The 16,592-nt window shown below is 46.7% G+C and overlaps 1 protein-coding gene and 1 pseudogene across 4 annotated transcripts in view; both read right to left on the bottom strand.

Annotated features, from left to right (window-relative positions):
* The window catches only part of LOC309863887 (importin subunit alpha-1-like), a 55,845-nt pseudogene extending 43,680 nt beyond the window's left edge, over nt 1-12,165 (bottom strand). The window contains exons 1-3 of the transcript in view: nt 12,129-12,165; nt 9,731-11,137; nt 9,459-9,553 (exon numbers count right to left, since the gene is read on the bottom strand). The product of the transcript in view is annotated as an importin subunit alpha-1-like (transcript). The remainder of the gene's footprint in view (nt 1-9,458; nt 9,554-9,730; nt 11,138-12,128) is intronic.
* The window catches only part of SORCS2 (sortilin related VPS10 domain containing receptor 2), a 423,267-nt gene that overhangs the window by 118,607 nt on the left and 288,068 nt on the right, over nt 1-16,592 (bottom strand). The gene's annotated exons all lie outside the window — the stretch shown is intronic.

Below are 16,592 nucleotides of genomic sequence, written 5' to 3'. Positions count from 1 at the left end.
AGAAAGCACCTAGAGTGGGCTCAGAATGACAAGGGCAGGTGGTCTGGGCACATCTGCAACACCCCTACCTCCCCACAGAGGCAGCTACAACCAAGGCTGACCTGGGCAGAGCCACTTCTGGACAAATGCTGGAGCTGGAAAGTTTGTCAAGGTCCTTGGGAACCTGGAGCCAGCCACCTTCATGTCAACATGTGTGTATCTACACTGGCTATGCGACAGGTCTTGAAGCCATAGCTCATCCATCCATGCTCAACAATGAGCCCAGTGTGGATGGGGACCTGCCACTGAGGGGTGGGTAGGGTAGGCAGTGAAATGACACTGATTAACCGGGCTACTCAGATTGCTTCTTGGTTAAAACTGTGGCTGTCATTGTTAATACAACTCTCTGGCCCAGATAGTGAGTTTTCAGTGCAAGGAGGCATTCAAGTAGAGGCTACCCATTTTGTTGCAAGATGTGGCCTGCCCAAGGAGGGGCACTGGAAGACACTGACATTGCCTGAGGATATCCTAATCTCAACTTTCTGTGATCTTTTCATCTTTAACAACCTTCTATTTGACATTGCAAAGCCATCTAGATATCCAAGTATCTGGGGGAATAAATATTAAATTGTGATAGATATATGTTGTTTTTTTTTAAACCATCTTATGTAAAAACTATGGAAGGTAGTGTGGGGCAATGGCAAAATCAGTGCCTTTGTCATCAGACACCCATCAATTCAAAACTATCTCTGCCCCTTACCTAGCTGTGTGATCTTAGGCAAGTTACTTACCCTCTCTGAACCTCAGTTTCAATATCAGCAAACTTGAGGATAGTAACACCTTCATCTCAAAGTCCTTTTGCATATGAGAAGTAGTTTCTGGAAATGCCTTAGTATTATGCTAAGAACATACTACGTCTTCAATAAATAGTAGCTAAATACAAAAATGGTTACATTCTCATTAACTGAATCTCAGATTATTTGAAGTCATTAAAATGATGCTCACAAAGCATTCTGAATAATGTGGGAGAATATTTCCAAGAGGAAACTTAAGAGTATTAAAGTATCTCAACTATATAACAAAGATTCATAGAAAAAAGACAGGAAGAAAATACATCAGAATGTTACAATAGACGGCAGATTTACAGGTGGCTCTGTTTTTCAGCGTTTGAGCTCTCTGTAGTAGGCAAGCATTACTGTTGGGGAGCAGGACTTAGATTCTGGGCAGGTTTCTGGCAGCAGGAGTCCATGCTGGGGTCAGGAGGGCCAGGGTGTGCCTCCCAAGGGCACCAACCAAGTGGCCAGAGAGGCTCAGCTGGGTCAGCACCACGGACAGCGCTCAGAGCAACCAATGCCCTTGTCTCCATGGAGGCTCTTCTCTTGTGGTTTTGGGGATCCCAAAAGACCAGGACCAGCTGCTGTTAGACAGGTTCCCGCATTCCCGTAGCACCGGATGTCACACCAGCCCAGAAGATGGCAGATGCCTTTTTTCTTTAGTGTTTCATTGAAAGGACACTGACTTTGTTCTAACGAAGTAACAATAACAAAGGCAGTCAGGTGAACAGCAGCAGAATTTCTACTCCCTCCCATCCTTGTCAAACGGGGTATCATTATTGTTGTTATCTTAGGAGGTTTTTTTTTGTGGGTTTTTTTTGTGTGTGTGCCAGTGTAAGGAGTAAGAGAGGTATCTAGTTATTTGGTTTGCTTTTACATTGAGGTTTAACATCTTTTCACATGCGTGTTTAAAATCTGTATTAGAACGTGCTATTTTTCTGTATGTTGCCTTTTAAGTGACTTTTTCATTTTTCCCTTAAAAAATTCTTCTTGTAACTTTTTTTAATTAAGGACATTGGAAGGCCAGAAGGCTTTTGTGCTTGACTGATCTGGGTTTGATTCTCAAGTCTACCCTCTCTAGCTGCCTACAACTTCTTTTCTCTGAAACACAGGTTCCAATAAGACTATTGTAATAATTTTAGTATAAAACAAAGAATACAACTCAGCAATAGTTATTACTGTAAGTTGAGAGTGGTCTCCCACTGTTCTATATCTCCTAAAATTGAGATTGACATTCTGGCCCAGAAGTCCCTATTCATAACCAAAGACACTTGGTTCCCTGATCCAGACACTCTCCCAACTCTTCCCACATCTTCCCAAGCCCCACTGCTATGTGAGGGCCTCTGCTGTTGTCCCAAATAACTCCTAATCAGGTATACAGTAAAGATTGTCAGTTCCTCCTTGAGACTTTCTATGGGGAAAATTTTAAAGATCAAGTGATAATTTTGTAAAGAAGTAAGCTATGCAAAGCCATTTCTACCAGCTAGGAAAAAAGTATTTCTTGTCTACTTGTGTAGAAAATAGTAAGTTAATGTGCCATGAATTGGAAGGGTTTGCAGGAAGCCTGGGTTTTGGCTGCATGGCCGACTGGGTGAACTGGTTTAACCAAACAACCATCTACATACATACCTTCAGGAGCACACACCTAATTGAATGTCCCCTCTTCCTTGCCTCTGCTTACCTTCTCCCCTCTGTCTGGAATCATGCCACTCTGCTCTGACATGAACAAATCATACCCCACTCTTAATGATAGGCACAGCTGCCTTCTCTTCTAGGAAGATCTCCTACATCCCTAAAGGTAGAAGAAATCTTTATCTACAATCTCCTGGCACTTTGTGTCTCTGTGTTCTGGGAGCCCCAGACATGCACCGGTTTGTGTCCTCCACTAGAAGGTGAGCTCCTGAAGACAGGTCAGGCCTCGTTCACCCCTGCATACTCAGTGCTTCATAAGGCCGGGAAAGCACAAGCGCTCATCAGAAGTGCATTGCACTGAGAGCCAACATGACATAGAAGACACATGGAGAAACACGGCCTGTGTCTTACTGGTCCCGGGACCTTGGGGACATTCAAGGCTGTCCTAAAAGGTAAGTGGGACCCAAAAGGGCAGCCTGGGAGATTAAAAGAATCCAGACCAATGTCCTAATTCTCGCTCCTCTAAGGATTAGTTATGTGGGCAAAATAAGTTCTCTGAGCCTCAGTTTCTCTGGCTATACCATGGGGATAATAATATCCACTTCCAAATGTGAGAATGCCACGGGATTACATGCATGTATGTGGGTAGGGGTGGAGGTGGCCTCACCAAGTGCATATAATCTTCTAGGTACTCAGTGTGTGGGCACTATCATAAACATTTTTTAAAAAATCATATCACAAGTAAACATTGAAACCACCCACATGTCATCCCTCGTGGATGGGTAAAGGGAACTCTTCATTGAAGGATGCAAAGCCTTGTGATAAGAGTCTAGGATGGGGGGCCCTGTGGATGCTGGTTGGTCATGTGGGCGTGCTCAGGCTCCATGAGCACTGAAATCACAACTACTCATTCATTCATTCATTCATTCATTTCACCATGGGAGAGACACAAAGACTTGTGTGTGGCTGGAATGACAGCAAGTCAGTTCCAAAGACCCTGATATCGCCCTCAGCCAGACATTAGAGTCAGCAAGGGGTTAACTTAGGGGTGAGGTGGGCTTTTATCCAGTAAACAGAGACATCAGGGTTAAATCACCAACACTTCACAGAAAGTAGGAAACTGAATACGATTCCAGGATTGGGAGAAACTTTGAGACCAGGTACTCCACTTGTTCCATTTTATTGATGGGGAAACTGAGTCCCAGAGTACTTACATGTCTTAACCAAGGTTATTACACCTGGAGTTAGAACAGGAACCCAGGTGGCTTCTGAGGTGCCACCGCTGATTGTTGACTTTGTTTGCCTTCAGACACCCTTCAGATGCACAGGAACAAAACACTCCCTTGAGCATATAATCAAAATTAAGAAAACTCATCAACTGGCTCAGGCTTAGCAGGACAAATTAACTGGAAGTAATCATGATGGGTAATTTGATCATAATTCACAGAGACAGACAGGAGCTGCAGTTCAGTAGAAAACCTTTAAAGGACTTCAGATCCTAGTACTTTTCAAAGTACTTTAGTACTCTAGCTCTTACCTTGTCTGCCTACCTGCCTTCACCTGTCTGCCCACCTGCCTTACCTGTCCATCCACCTGCCTTCATGGTTTGCCCACCTGCTTTACGTGTCTGCCCACCAGAAAGCTGAAAGCTGATGGCAGAAGTTGTAAGGTGCCATCTTTCAGGCACGCTGTCTTCCTTCCTTATACCTGTCACTTTGTCTCTGCCTTTTCTGCTCTGGACGAACACCACAATCCCACCTGGAGCCACCAAAAGTCCATGCCCCCTGGTTGGTCTTTTGCCACAGTGGTTATGGTCTCTCCTGAGCCTGAGGTCAACTCTGCAGGGACCCTGCCTCAGCCTCCCCTGCTGGAATCTAACAGACACGGCAGACGGGCTGCCAGAAGACCACATCTGCCCTCACAAGGTTTTGACAGTTGTGACGTTTCACAGGAATACCACAATTCTCAAAAGACTGGGGCGACAAGCCCCATCCATGTTCACGTACTCCCCTGCCACGGTCCCAGCCCACTTCACAGCTGGGCCGCCCCTGCTCACCTACATCCTCCGCCCCACCCCTGTAACCTCTGGAGCTTGTAGCTTCTAGTTCTCCAAGACGGTCTCAATGTCTTGCCTTGGTGCTCTGGGACCTTCCTCTCCAACAGTAGCCACATTTTCCAGATTCTACTCTTTCTCTCCACTCTCCACCTCCATACCTTACATCTGTCACCAGTTCCCAAACGGATCACAAGTTCTTCAAATCTCTTTTTCCAGCCAACTCCTATTCATCCCTTGATGTCCAGCACAAAAGTCACCTCTGTAGTAAGACACACAAGGCTGAGTACCCCCTCCTCCTCACTTACATCGTGCTTGGCACCCAGTAGGCACTCAAGGGCTGTTCTCATTGCCTGGCCCTCTCCTACTGTTTTCTTTTGCTAAATCCAAGGGGAGGCCAATATGTCTTGTAAAGAGATCTTTTAAAAATGATAACTGAGAGTAAGCTCAAAGTTTTAGAAGGAAAGGACTCACTAAAAGGTCCCTGCTGGCTTGTTACTGTATGTAGGCAACCAATTCCTCCCCGTGATCCACAGGGCCAGAAGACAAGGTTTTTTCTTTGCGACAACAGCTTTTTGGCTGAGTAGGTGGGTGGCTTTGGTCAGAAGAGGACTGCTGCTGGAGTAGAACTCTCTGGTGCCATTAACCCTGCTTTCTAGGAGAATATTCTGATGCTGGATCTCCGCCCTGTCCTTTCAACTCGCCACCTCCTAACACACACAGCTGTGGACTAGTCATTAAAATCTTGTTTATTTGCTGAGATGTGACGCCCCTCCCCACCCCCGGCAATGTGACAGTCTTCACTTCATCAATTCACGAGCCAATGGAGCTTTTCTAAAAACCAATTTCTTAATTATGAACTCAGACCATTCATTTGTCAAATTACTGAACAGAAACAGAAACATCAAATAATTCCCATTCCTCGTCCCTCGATAAACACCTCACCAGTCAAACACGGACTTCTGCTGGATTCCCCTTAGAACAGGAAACACAGGGCCGCAATTGCAGGAAACACAGGGCAGCAACTGCAATGTCTAAACACACAGGCGAATTCTGAGGCCTCGGATGACCGAGGAGCGAGAAGCACACCGTCCGATCTGGGGACCACTTAGCTGAGCACTTGAAATGCACCAGCCTGGACGAGGACCAGCCATGTTAATTTAACTCAATTGTAATTGAATTAGTTTTAATTTTGAAAATGATTTCTGTTTGCTTATTGGGAAACTGAAGTATCTGTGGGACAACTCGGGCACGTGGGTCCGCTTCTCCGACTGTAACTTTCGTAGCTCAAAATATCGGCCAAGTGCCCCCAAAGATATTTTAGTGGCTAAAGAAACGGAGATGTGCTGCAAGACCAAGAGAGAAACTGGATTTCAAAGACTTAGTATGAAAATAGAGTGGAAAGGATCTCACTGGTAATGTCAGTTACTTGTCCACACGGAAGGGGTTCAGAGCATGTCTCCTTTCCACGTGCCATGTTAGCACATGGACTATTTTCCACCGAAGGCAATCGAGACCCTGTGGGCTCCAGGGAAGATTTTGGCCCCTCCCTTAACACCTGGAAGAATCTAAATGGAGGATCTTCCCCAGGATGAGAGTTAGTGCAGAGATAAATTTATCTGAAGGACCTATCCATAGGACAGGGAGACATGACATCACCAGACACCTGCTCCTGACTGCCCCATGAATGCCCTCCTCCCCTTTGAAGCCCCAGGCCCCCACCCCACTCCCTACTCAGGATGGTACTGATACCGTGTTGTTCCTTTCCGACTCGGACCCTCTCATGTTCGGGGGAAGTTTCCAAATGTATGAAATTCAGTTTGATTTTCTTCTGTTAATCTGTCTCATGTCTATTTCTTTTTGTTGTTGTTGTTTATGTTGAAGCATGGAGCCTGGTACAGGGCTTGAACTCACAACCCTGAGATCAAGAGTCAGATGTTCAAACAACTGAGCCAGCCAGGCGCTCCCCTTAATCTGTCTCATGTCAATTTGATTCTTAGACCAGCCAGAAGAACATTTGAGGGGAGGAGTTATATTTTCCTCCCCTACAGTTCTGGTGAGTCCCGTCTGCTGACTACAGATCACCCCATGGCGGCTGCAGCAGAGATACATTCAATACTCTGACAGCTGGCAAAAGGTCAGAATTCCCACAGCAGATCCTGGGTCTGTACCTGCAGAGTCCAAAGGAAGCAGAGCAGTGAGGGACCTTTTGACCTTTTTCTAAAATTTAGAGAAGCAGAAGATATTGGGGGAGCTAGCTCCTTGGGCTTGGTGACTCTAATATTTGGCAAGAGTACTCCATGTTTTTATTCACCCTTTTCCTCCCAGAAATGGATGTTAGTTCTGTCTGCTGTGTTGTTCTATGGCCCGAGTTCTATAGCCTAGAACCCCACCAGAAGAAAAAATGTCTCCTGGACAGCAGCAGATCTTTTCCAGGAGATTCTAGCATTCTGGCCAGTGAGCATGCCCTCTCTGGTCTGCCAGTCAGAGGATGGGTGTCTTTGCCCATCTGCTGGGCACCCCCAAAGGCTGTGTATCTGACAATCTTGGTCTGTGTCAGGATCAGAGATCCCAGTTCATGAGAAGCTGTTGCTATCTTGACCTTCATTGTTACTGTTAGAAAAATCCCATTCCAGGAGCACCTGCCCAGTGTCACAAATGAGCGGGCCTCAGACTGGAGACATCCCATTTTCATGGGAGACTGGAGACCCACGACCACTGGTAGGACAAAGGCCTTTGCTTTCTGAGACTGGCTTTGAGAAGAAACTTCTGTGCTCACAGGGGTACATCATCTGTACCCACCCCAAGGATGCCACCTGCATCCAAGAAAGATTTCTCTTAAGCCTGGAAAATTACCTGAAAAGGCTTATTAGTCTGAATCACTATTGACAGATCCTGTTTATGGATGGCCAAATGACTGATTCTCTGAATTGGCTGTATTTGAGCGAAGAAAAAAATTTTTTTAAATCTCTCATCCTAAACAATTTCTTGGCACCTTCAGAGAGACTGAATTAAAAAGAGGACACAAGGAAATACAGAGATTCCTCTTAGGGACTCCCTTAGCAGGAAGAATGAAGAGAAATCAGACTTGAACAAAAAGTAAATTCAACAGAAATTCCCCTTCTCAAAATCTCTCCCCATCTGTCTATTTCAGCTTACTTTTTTTTCTTATGAGATTTACAGAGTGTCCCACAGCCCCATCTCCAGGCCTGGTATCCATGGGTTACTCATGTACAAGCTGAAAGCCAGAAGGAGAGCTTACTGGAGGCAGTGGGATGGGCAGCAGGGCCCGCCCTGTAAATCAGGCTCCACCAGCTTCTGCTCTTCCTGTGCAAGTCCTTCGTGGATATAGCCTAGAACCCCACCAGAAGAAAAAATGTCTCCTGGACAGCAGCAGATCTTTTCCAGGAGATTCTAGCAAATTTGGAGAAGAATTAGAAAGACTGGTAGCAATTGCTTTACTAGGTATTTACCCAAAGGAAACAAACATGGTGATTCAAAAGGGCACCCATGTTTATAACAGCAATGCCCCCAAGAGCCAAACTATGGAAAGACCCCAGATGACCACTGATAGATGAATGGATAAAGAAGATATATCAACACACACACACACACGCGCGCGCGCAAATTGCTCAGTCATCAAAAAATGAAATCTTGCCATTTGTAATGACGTGGATGGAACTAGAGGGTATTATGCTAAGTGAAATAAGTCAATCAGAGAAAGACAAATACTGTAAGACTTCACTCATATGTGGAAGTTAAGAAACAGAGGATCATAGGGGAAGGGACAGAGGAATAAAAGAGGGGACAGAAGAATAAAATAAAACAAAATCAGAGAGGGAGACAAACCACAGGAGACTCTTAACTCGAGGGAACCAACTGAGGGTTTCTGGAGGGGAGGGGGGGATGGGGTAACTGGGTGATGGGCATTAGGGAGGGCACATGATGGAATGAGCACTGGGTGTTCCATGCAACTGATGAATCCATGATCTCTACCTCTGAAACTAAAAGAAAAGAAAGACTGATAGCCCCTCACGAATCCCCCTCATTGTCCCAAGAGGAAACACGTGACCAGAATTTCTTCTAGGCTCTCTAACACACGACCAGGTGTTGCTCAGAAACTCGCAGAAGAGGAAAATAAAATTTCAGGATGCCCCCTCCTTTCCAAATCCAGACCCATTGGTTATGGATCCTTTCTCTCCCAGGGACAACTTTGACCCTGTGGATGGTCTCACTTCACCTCCTGAGAGAACCTAGCTTGGGCTGTGTCTGCCTTGGACAGGTAGGTTGCTGGCTCTTCCTTTGGGATACTTGGGAGTGATTCTGGATCTTGGGAAGATGGTATCATTTGCACCCTCTTTGGGGACCCCTCTTAAACCCCAAGAGGAGGGGGAGGTTATTCGACACTGCCGGAATATTTACTGAGTATCTGTAAACTGGCAAGATATTTAGAATATATACATATATATTAGAATATTATATATATATATATATGAAAAGGGCAGAATTTGATCTTTATCTACAGGACACCACAAGATAAGAGATTCCACACATAAATAAGAAACCCACTGAAAGGAGGAACTTCATACCGTTTATACGATTTGGAACAGGTCAAGTAGAATTTCCTTGTAAAAAATGCTACAGTAAGGGCTGCCTGGGTGGCAGGGTCCTGGGATCGAGCCCCGCATCGGGCTCTCTGCTCAGCAGGGAGCCTGCTTCCCCCTCTCTCTCTGCCTGCCTCTCTGCCTCTTTGTGATCTCTTTCTTTCTCTGTCAAATAAATAAACAAAATCTTTTAAAAAATGCTACAATAACAAAACACATTTAAAAAGAGTTCTTATTAGAGGAACAGGAAGAGAAACTTCTGCCAAACAGAGTACACAACAAACAACTTTCTGCCACAGCTGTACAGTCTAAAACTTAAAGATCCCAGGAGGGCGACCCTGAACTTGGGATGAATACCCTTCAGAGGTAGTTTCTGGCACAATTTTCTGAACTTCCTCTTCCTCTACAGAGAAATCTTTCTCAATCAAGTTTAAGGAAGCTTTGTACACAGACTCGTTTTCGTGGTTTGTTTTTTTTTTTTTTTAAGATTTTATTTATTTATTTGGCAGACAGAGAGAGGAGGAAGCAGGTTCCCTGCTGAGCAGAGAGCCCGATTGATTGAGGGGCTCAATCCCAGGACCCTGGGATCATGACCTGAGCCAAAGGCAGAGGCTTTAACCCCTAGCCACCCGGACGCCCCCATTTTCATGGTTTTGTGGAGCTTCCATTTTGTCCAAACCTCCACATTCTTCCATCATTATACTAAATTTCTCAGTCTCACCTAGCTTCTCAGCAGCTGGAAAGATGTTTGAAATGGCCTCCAAGGGGCTTATCAATGGTTCTATTATGCCATGATGAACGAGGTATACAATATGTTCAGTTGTCCCGCCACTTGCGTAGGTGGTCACAGCCCAGACAGCTTCCTTTTGTGTCTTAAAATCAGCCTTAGAGGGAACACCACTGAGGAATGGGACTAATCCACGATTCACTACTTGTGGCATCTGGTCCTGGCGACCAGCTGTGATGTTTGACATTGTCCCCATAACTTCCTTCTGAATATTAGTTTTGGGGTTCATTAGCAGGCTGGGGAAGACAGCAAGTGCTCCTGCATCTATGATCCCCTGAGTCTGTTTGTCTGTCCCAGGGACAATATTTCCTATGGCTCTTAGCTTCTAAGAGCTCGGAGTCACAATGGACAATTCAGTAGCTCCTAGAAGCTTCCCAAGTTGGAGCACAACTCCTGTTTTCACAACCATTTCAGTCTGTTCATTTGGACCATCAAGAAGGTAGGAAATGGCCCAGCATTTATCTGCCAAGACTTCTAGATCATCGTGATGCAGGGGATGAACTAAGGTAGAAAGAATCAGCTCAAGAGCATCTCACTGGGGTGTGGGATTCTTGCTCCAACAAAGGTTTGAAAGTGTCCAAGTAAGGTCACATAAATAGCCACATGCTAAATAAAGATGATACACCAGGAACTGCAAGGAGATAACCAAGTCTTGAAAAGCTGAGCCACCCCCCACCCCGCAATGTTTCCTAGAGCCCACACAGCTCATTCAACGACATGGGCAAGGGAAGATGCCAACGGAGAAAAGCATGCTGGGACACCACCTCCATCTACCGCAGCCTTGGTCAGTTCTGATGTCCCAGAAGCAACGGTAGTGAGCATCGAGCAGATTCAAACTGAATGGGGCTTCCATCAGTTCTGCCCAAGAAGGACACACATTTTGGAATCAAACCAGGCCAGATTATGGCATCTATAGGGGGCTGTTCTTCCCTAGAGAGCAGTTTCCTGGCGGCTTGAGTACCCTGGAGCTGGCTTTCCAAGGTGTTGCATCAACAGACCAGTTTACGGTGCCCGGGTTGTTGGAAGTTTTCCTGCCGTGCAGAGGTAGTGTTATCAGGGAATCAGCTTCCGTTTCTCCTTTTCAGCATCTGGTCAACCTTCTTAGTTTTCGTCAGCTCCACATTAACTTCCATTCAACACTGCCTCATTTCCATACTGTCTTTCCCCTTGTACTTGAATCTGTTAAGGCGGGCAGCTGGTGAATTAGCATTCTTGTTGGTGGACACAGTTATGAGACAAAGGGAGAAAGCTACATGGCCCGCTCAGTTTTCCATGGGGGACGGACCAGGGTGCACAGGCTGCGGGTCAGCTGTCCTCAAAATGTCCACCACGTGTCCATCACGGATCACCCCACAGACGGTCTCTAGAATACTTTTATTTTTAAGTGGTCCTGTAGTTAAAAGTTAGCCATACTGGGAGCTGATATTCAGAATGTGATTGGAATTTCTTAAGGCCTTCACCCCTGAGTTAAAATTAGAGCTACATTCCCAAAGGAAAAGAAGCAAATTGAAGATAATTAGGTGAGGAGATCAACCTATGATGCCATTTAGGGGATGTAACCAAAGAGATTTCTTAAGGGATTGCAGGCAACTGTCCTTACCTTACAAATCTTTGCAAAACTAGAAATACAGCCTCAGAAATAATCCAGAGTTGTTTAACGTGTCCTTTTTACCAATCCTAAAACCCTTCCTATTTATCAAAACACTTTTAAGTATTGTCCTTAGGAATCCCAAGTCCTTCTTAGAGAAACTTAGTGCCTTTGTGATAGAGATTTTCTACCCATGTCTCCTCTAGGACCCAAGAGCCATTCTTTGAAACACACACGTTACGGAGAGATTTCTTACCAGAAGAGAGAGACAGACAGACAGAGGGAAAGAGGATGTCTTTGGAGAAGGGGCAAATGAACACATACATTAGAAAGCGTAAGACCTCTGTCTGCCCTGTTCATGTGTGTCCATGCCTGTGTGTCGTGGGTGTGTGCTAATTCTCCTACGTCTGGATGACATTGCCAAAATTCATTTGTAAAATAACTTCACAGAGCTGTCTCGAGACACGAGCTTACAGGCTTGGCTGTTTCAAAACTCTCAGAAATTATCAAAACAAACCCAAGGGTTCTTCAAGTTCACGTGCTCCAGGATTGGTCTCTCACATGTGAAAGGTGGTTGAAGCATGCTGGTATAATGATATCGGCATGGGTTTAGAGTCCTTAGCATTAAATATAATCCTTTTATGCTACTTACCTTCACTGAAAGTAAAATCAGCTCCCGTCACCTCCATTAGAGGGCTTGTCAGCAGGAAAGACAACATAAGTATCGCAGTTTAGCTGTTTCATGCTTTGTAAGGTTTTCGGGACGGATCAAAACACAATTGTTAAGAACAAGTAAGATGAACAGACGCACCTTTCTAAGCCAGTCTCCCCAAATCTTTTTGGTAATAACCTGAAATTTCAAACTTTGCTATTGAGTGTTGAGTGACGTTAAATTCATTGAAGACCCAGATTGATTCCAAATAAGAGAAAATAAAGAAACATTAATTGCTGACGAAGAACGTAAACTACCAGAAACAAGAAAGGAAACATCTCCGTGGGCAGAGAGACTGAGATGTGGGCTTCCGGTAAGACACGGGATGAGGAATGGAAACGAATTTTTTTGTGTGTGGTTGAGGGAGAAGAAAGTAGTTTGGTCCTAAAGTTGAGTCTGGTGATTTAAAAGGGAAAACACAGAGCGGAGTCTGAATGTTAAAAAAGGAAGTCGTAGAAGGCTTGTGGGAAAGGACTCCTCGGAAGGGGATTTGACGCATGGGCAGGACTGGCTAAGACTGGAATGGAAAGTCAGCAAGCTTTAACGCCAAAAGTGCACTTGGTGCAAGATCAAAGTTTGGTTTTGTCTCTAGAGGCCATTCAGTGTTCCGTCTGAAGATTCCTTATGGAAAGTTCCAGCCAAGCAGATTTAAAAGCAGTCCACGTGGCCCAAGACCATTCTCGGGCCACTTCTGCACGTTGTCAGGCCAAGTCTGCCCGAAACCAGACTCATTTTGCAAACAAATGAGTCTTCATTTGGCTATCTTTGGTGGAAAGGAGGGTGGTTTTATTTTTTTTTTTTTAAGATTTTATTTATTTATTTGACAGAGATCACAAGCAGGCAGAGAGGCAGGCAAAGAGAGAGGAGGAAGCAGGCTCCCCACCGAGCAGAGAGCCCGACGTGGGACTCGATCCCAGGAACCTGAGACCATGACCTGAGCTAAAGGCAGCGGCTTAACCCACTGAGCCACCCAGGCGCCCCAGGAGGGTGGTTTTACAGAGAAAAATTATGTCTCCCCGACATAACCTGTTGGGTAGTAGATGATTCTAGATCTGACAAATGATTTTTCAGGCGTTGCTATTTGCTCCTAAACTGGATGAGATCCTGAATTCTTCTGATGACCTCAAATATCTGCTTATGACTCTCCAACATTTCCGATCCTCTCCCATCCTTTTGACTTGGAGTCACCAAGAACAAGAGCTGCCCCTTCCCCCCAAGGCCCTGCACACCAGGCAGCCTGATGCAAGCTTGAGAGGAATCATTGCAACAGCCCAGTTCAGACAGACCCCCAGCCTGCGGCTGTGTGGGTACCGCGGAGGGACCTCCAGCGATCAGCAAACAGCAAACCATGATGCTGTACCAGACTGCCGACGCCTGCCCTCTCTCCGCGTGCGGGTGTTTTGAGCCTGACACCCAGAAATCTCACCGATGGCACTCAGACATGGGGCTTGGAACTTGCTCTGCTAACCAGGGTGTGTCTAGTTTCCATAGAAATACCTCTTTTTTTTTTTTTTTTAAGATTTATTTATTTATTTATTTGACAGGCAGAGATCACAAGTAGGCAGAGAGGCAGGCAGAGAGACAGGAGGAAGCAGGTTCCCTGCTGAGCAGAGAGTCTGATGTGGGGCTCCATCCCAGGACCCTGATATCATGACCTGAGCCGAAGGCCGAGGCTTTAACCCACTGAGCCACCCCAGCGCCCCAGAAAGACCTCTTATTAATTACCCGGTTGCTTGCACGATCAAGGCCTAACTTTGGGAGCTCACCCACAAGACCATTTCGTGAAACCGGTCACATCAGCTTAACTGGCCTGACCCATTCTCAGGACCAAGGCTCTTAACAGGATAGGGAGCAATCCACCCACTCAGCTTTGGGAGCATGCAACCTCTTTCACATCTTAAAAGCTCAGCAGAAGGGCTTCAGAGCAGGTCTCCCCACCACATACCACATTAGTGTGTTGACTATTTTCAGCCAAAGGCAATCCAGACCCTGAGGGCTCCAGGGAAGCTTTTGGCCCCTCCCTTAACTGCCCTCCTCCCCTTTGAAGCCCCAGGCCCCCACCCCATCCCCTAGCTCAGGATGGGACCCACACCGTATTGTTCCTTTCCAACTTTGATCCTCTCATGTATGGGGGTGGGGGGACTCCCAAATGTAAAAATTAAATTTGATTTTCTTCTGTTAATCTGTCTCACATCAATTTAAATCTTAGACCAGTCAGAAAAATCTATAGAGGAAAATTTCTCCTCTCCTACAACATATTAATGCATTAAGTAAAATATACTATTGAAAGCAATTGCATTGTTTCTCCTTAATTTTTTTGAGCATGGCTTTTAGAAACTGTGGAATTATGTGTGTGCTCACATGGTATTTCTATGCACTGAGCCAGCTTAGAACTTAGGGGGAAAGCTGCATGAGATCTCCTCACGGACCCTTCATTTCACAAGAGGGTGACTGTGGCGGACTCCAGGGACCAGGGCCCTCCCCTGCGGCCGCCCTCCTCCGTGGCCGCCCCCTGCTATGGCATCCTGCCTCCAGCCCAGGAGGAGAAGAGCCGTCTACAGGCAGGTCAGTCGGTGGCAGTTCCTCCCCCGGGCAAGGAGATGATGGTAAGGTGAGAGGAGCCCGAGGACGAGAAAGCCTTGGAGGACCGTTGTACTCGCTCACGGCACGGCTGAGGACAGCCCATGGCACGCTGCTCCTCTCACAGCAACGTGGCTGTCTCCACGGACTCAGTCAAGGAAGCTACAAGGTCTGCGGTTGACACTGACCTTTAAAAGTTCTGCCCTGGGAGAGAAGGACCACTCTGCTTCCTTTGCAAAAATGGCCAGCTTCCCTCCCTGCCTCCTGCTCCCCTTCTTCCCCTCCCCCCTCCCCCTTCCCTGTCCCTCTCCCCCTTTCCTATAACAAGAACAGCCCCATCACCTCCCGCCCCACTCTGATGTTCTGTGTGACATGCGTGTGTCTGAAATCGGGGGAACTGTGAGAGGAGTAACTGTGGGGTACAGGGAGCCAAATTTCATCTCGCTCTTAAAGACCTCACTGTCCTCTAAGTGAAGACATGCACTTGGCTCATGCTGTCCCAGCCCACCTCTGCAGACAGTAAGGCAGGTCATCAAGGTCACGACGGGGAGAAGGGGTGATCTGCACAGGGGTGTCCTGTCACCGAGGCAGAACATGGGATAGAGTCTGCCCCTTGGGGCTCACACACAAGGAAAATGACTTCCAAAGGTGACAGGTGCTTTGAAGAAGAGTCCGCAAGAGAAAAGAGAAGGCCTGGGGGAGAGGAGGAGTGCCAGTCTGGACAGCTTGGCCACGGAGGGAGGCCCCGGGGAGTCTCTGGGACTCAGGGCCTTGGGTGGTCGGGCTGGGGCAGCACGAGGATGGCTGGTGCCTCCCAGGAAAAGCCAGGAGGTTGGTGGGATGTAGTGCACATGCAGAGCCCTGCCCTGAGGGCGGGGCCGCTGTTTGCAATTCGCCCTGTGTGTTAGTTACCATAAGGGGCCGTGAGTTACTGTAAGGGGCAGAGAACCTGCAGCCCAGCAGAGGCCAAGGGCTCTGAGCCACAGCTCAGCACATGTGGCTGCCCTGGGTTAGGCTTGCCTCTGTCCTTGTTCCTCGCCGCTGAGCGGGACAGTGACATGCAACACGTAACTAGCAGAATTCAACGTGTGCTTCTATTTGATCTGAAAAACAGGGCGCAAAGTGGCTTCACCCACTCAGCTGTGAGACCGACGTGGGCCCCCCAGCTGCACCGCAGTCCGGTCTGTTGACATTCACCCACCCAGGGGAGTCCCTGGGGGGGCTGCCTTATAAAGACAAAAGCCATCCACCACGAGAGGGGGCGTGGCCATGGAGACCCCGGGGACCCCGCTGCAGGTGCGTCTCCTAAGCAAGGTGCTTTCAAGGGCCATTGAGCTGGAAGATGAATTATGCCTTTTTTCTTTTACCAAAACGCACAAGTTCCAAGTGGAACCCAAGGCAGACTGTTATCACTCGAACGCTACCCTGCTTATGTTTTCACAGAGAATCAACACATGCAACTGGTCCTCTCTGATCAAGAATTGCTTTAATAATAAGTGAGAAAACTCTTCCTTTCCAATGAGATATCGGTTCTGGAGGGAGTTCTCTGAAAATGGATGTTTGGCAGTCTTGCCAGTGTTAGGAAATGTGCATCGCTTACAAAATCTCTCAAATGTGCAGACCATAAATTCTGGGAAACAAAAACTTCTAGCTTATTTTGAAGTCTTCTAAAGGGGTTCAGTATGTTTTGGAGCCCATTAAAATTAAAAATATGAAAACCACAACACCTCTCCATGAGTTTGCTGTGCAGGGGGATAGAGAGATGTCCGGCCCCTCTGCCGTGCAGTCTGTGGTCCCCGGGCAGACAGGTGTGGAGCCAGGTAG

Source organism: Mustela nivalis (assembly GCF_964662115.1).
Source record: "Mustela nivalis genome assembly, chromosome: 4".
Taxonomy (NCBI): domain Eukaryota; kingdom Metazoa; phylum Chordata; class Mammalia; order Carnivora; family Mustelidae; genus Mustela; species Mustela nivalis.
Note: the sequence above shows the minus strand (reverse complement) of the source record. Positions and strands in the feature narration are given on the sequence as shown.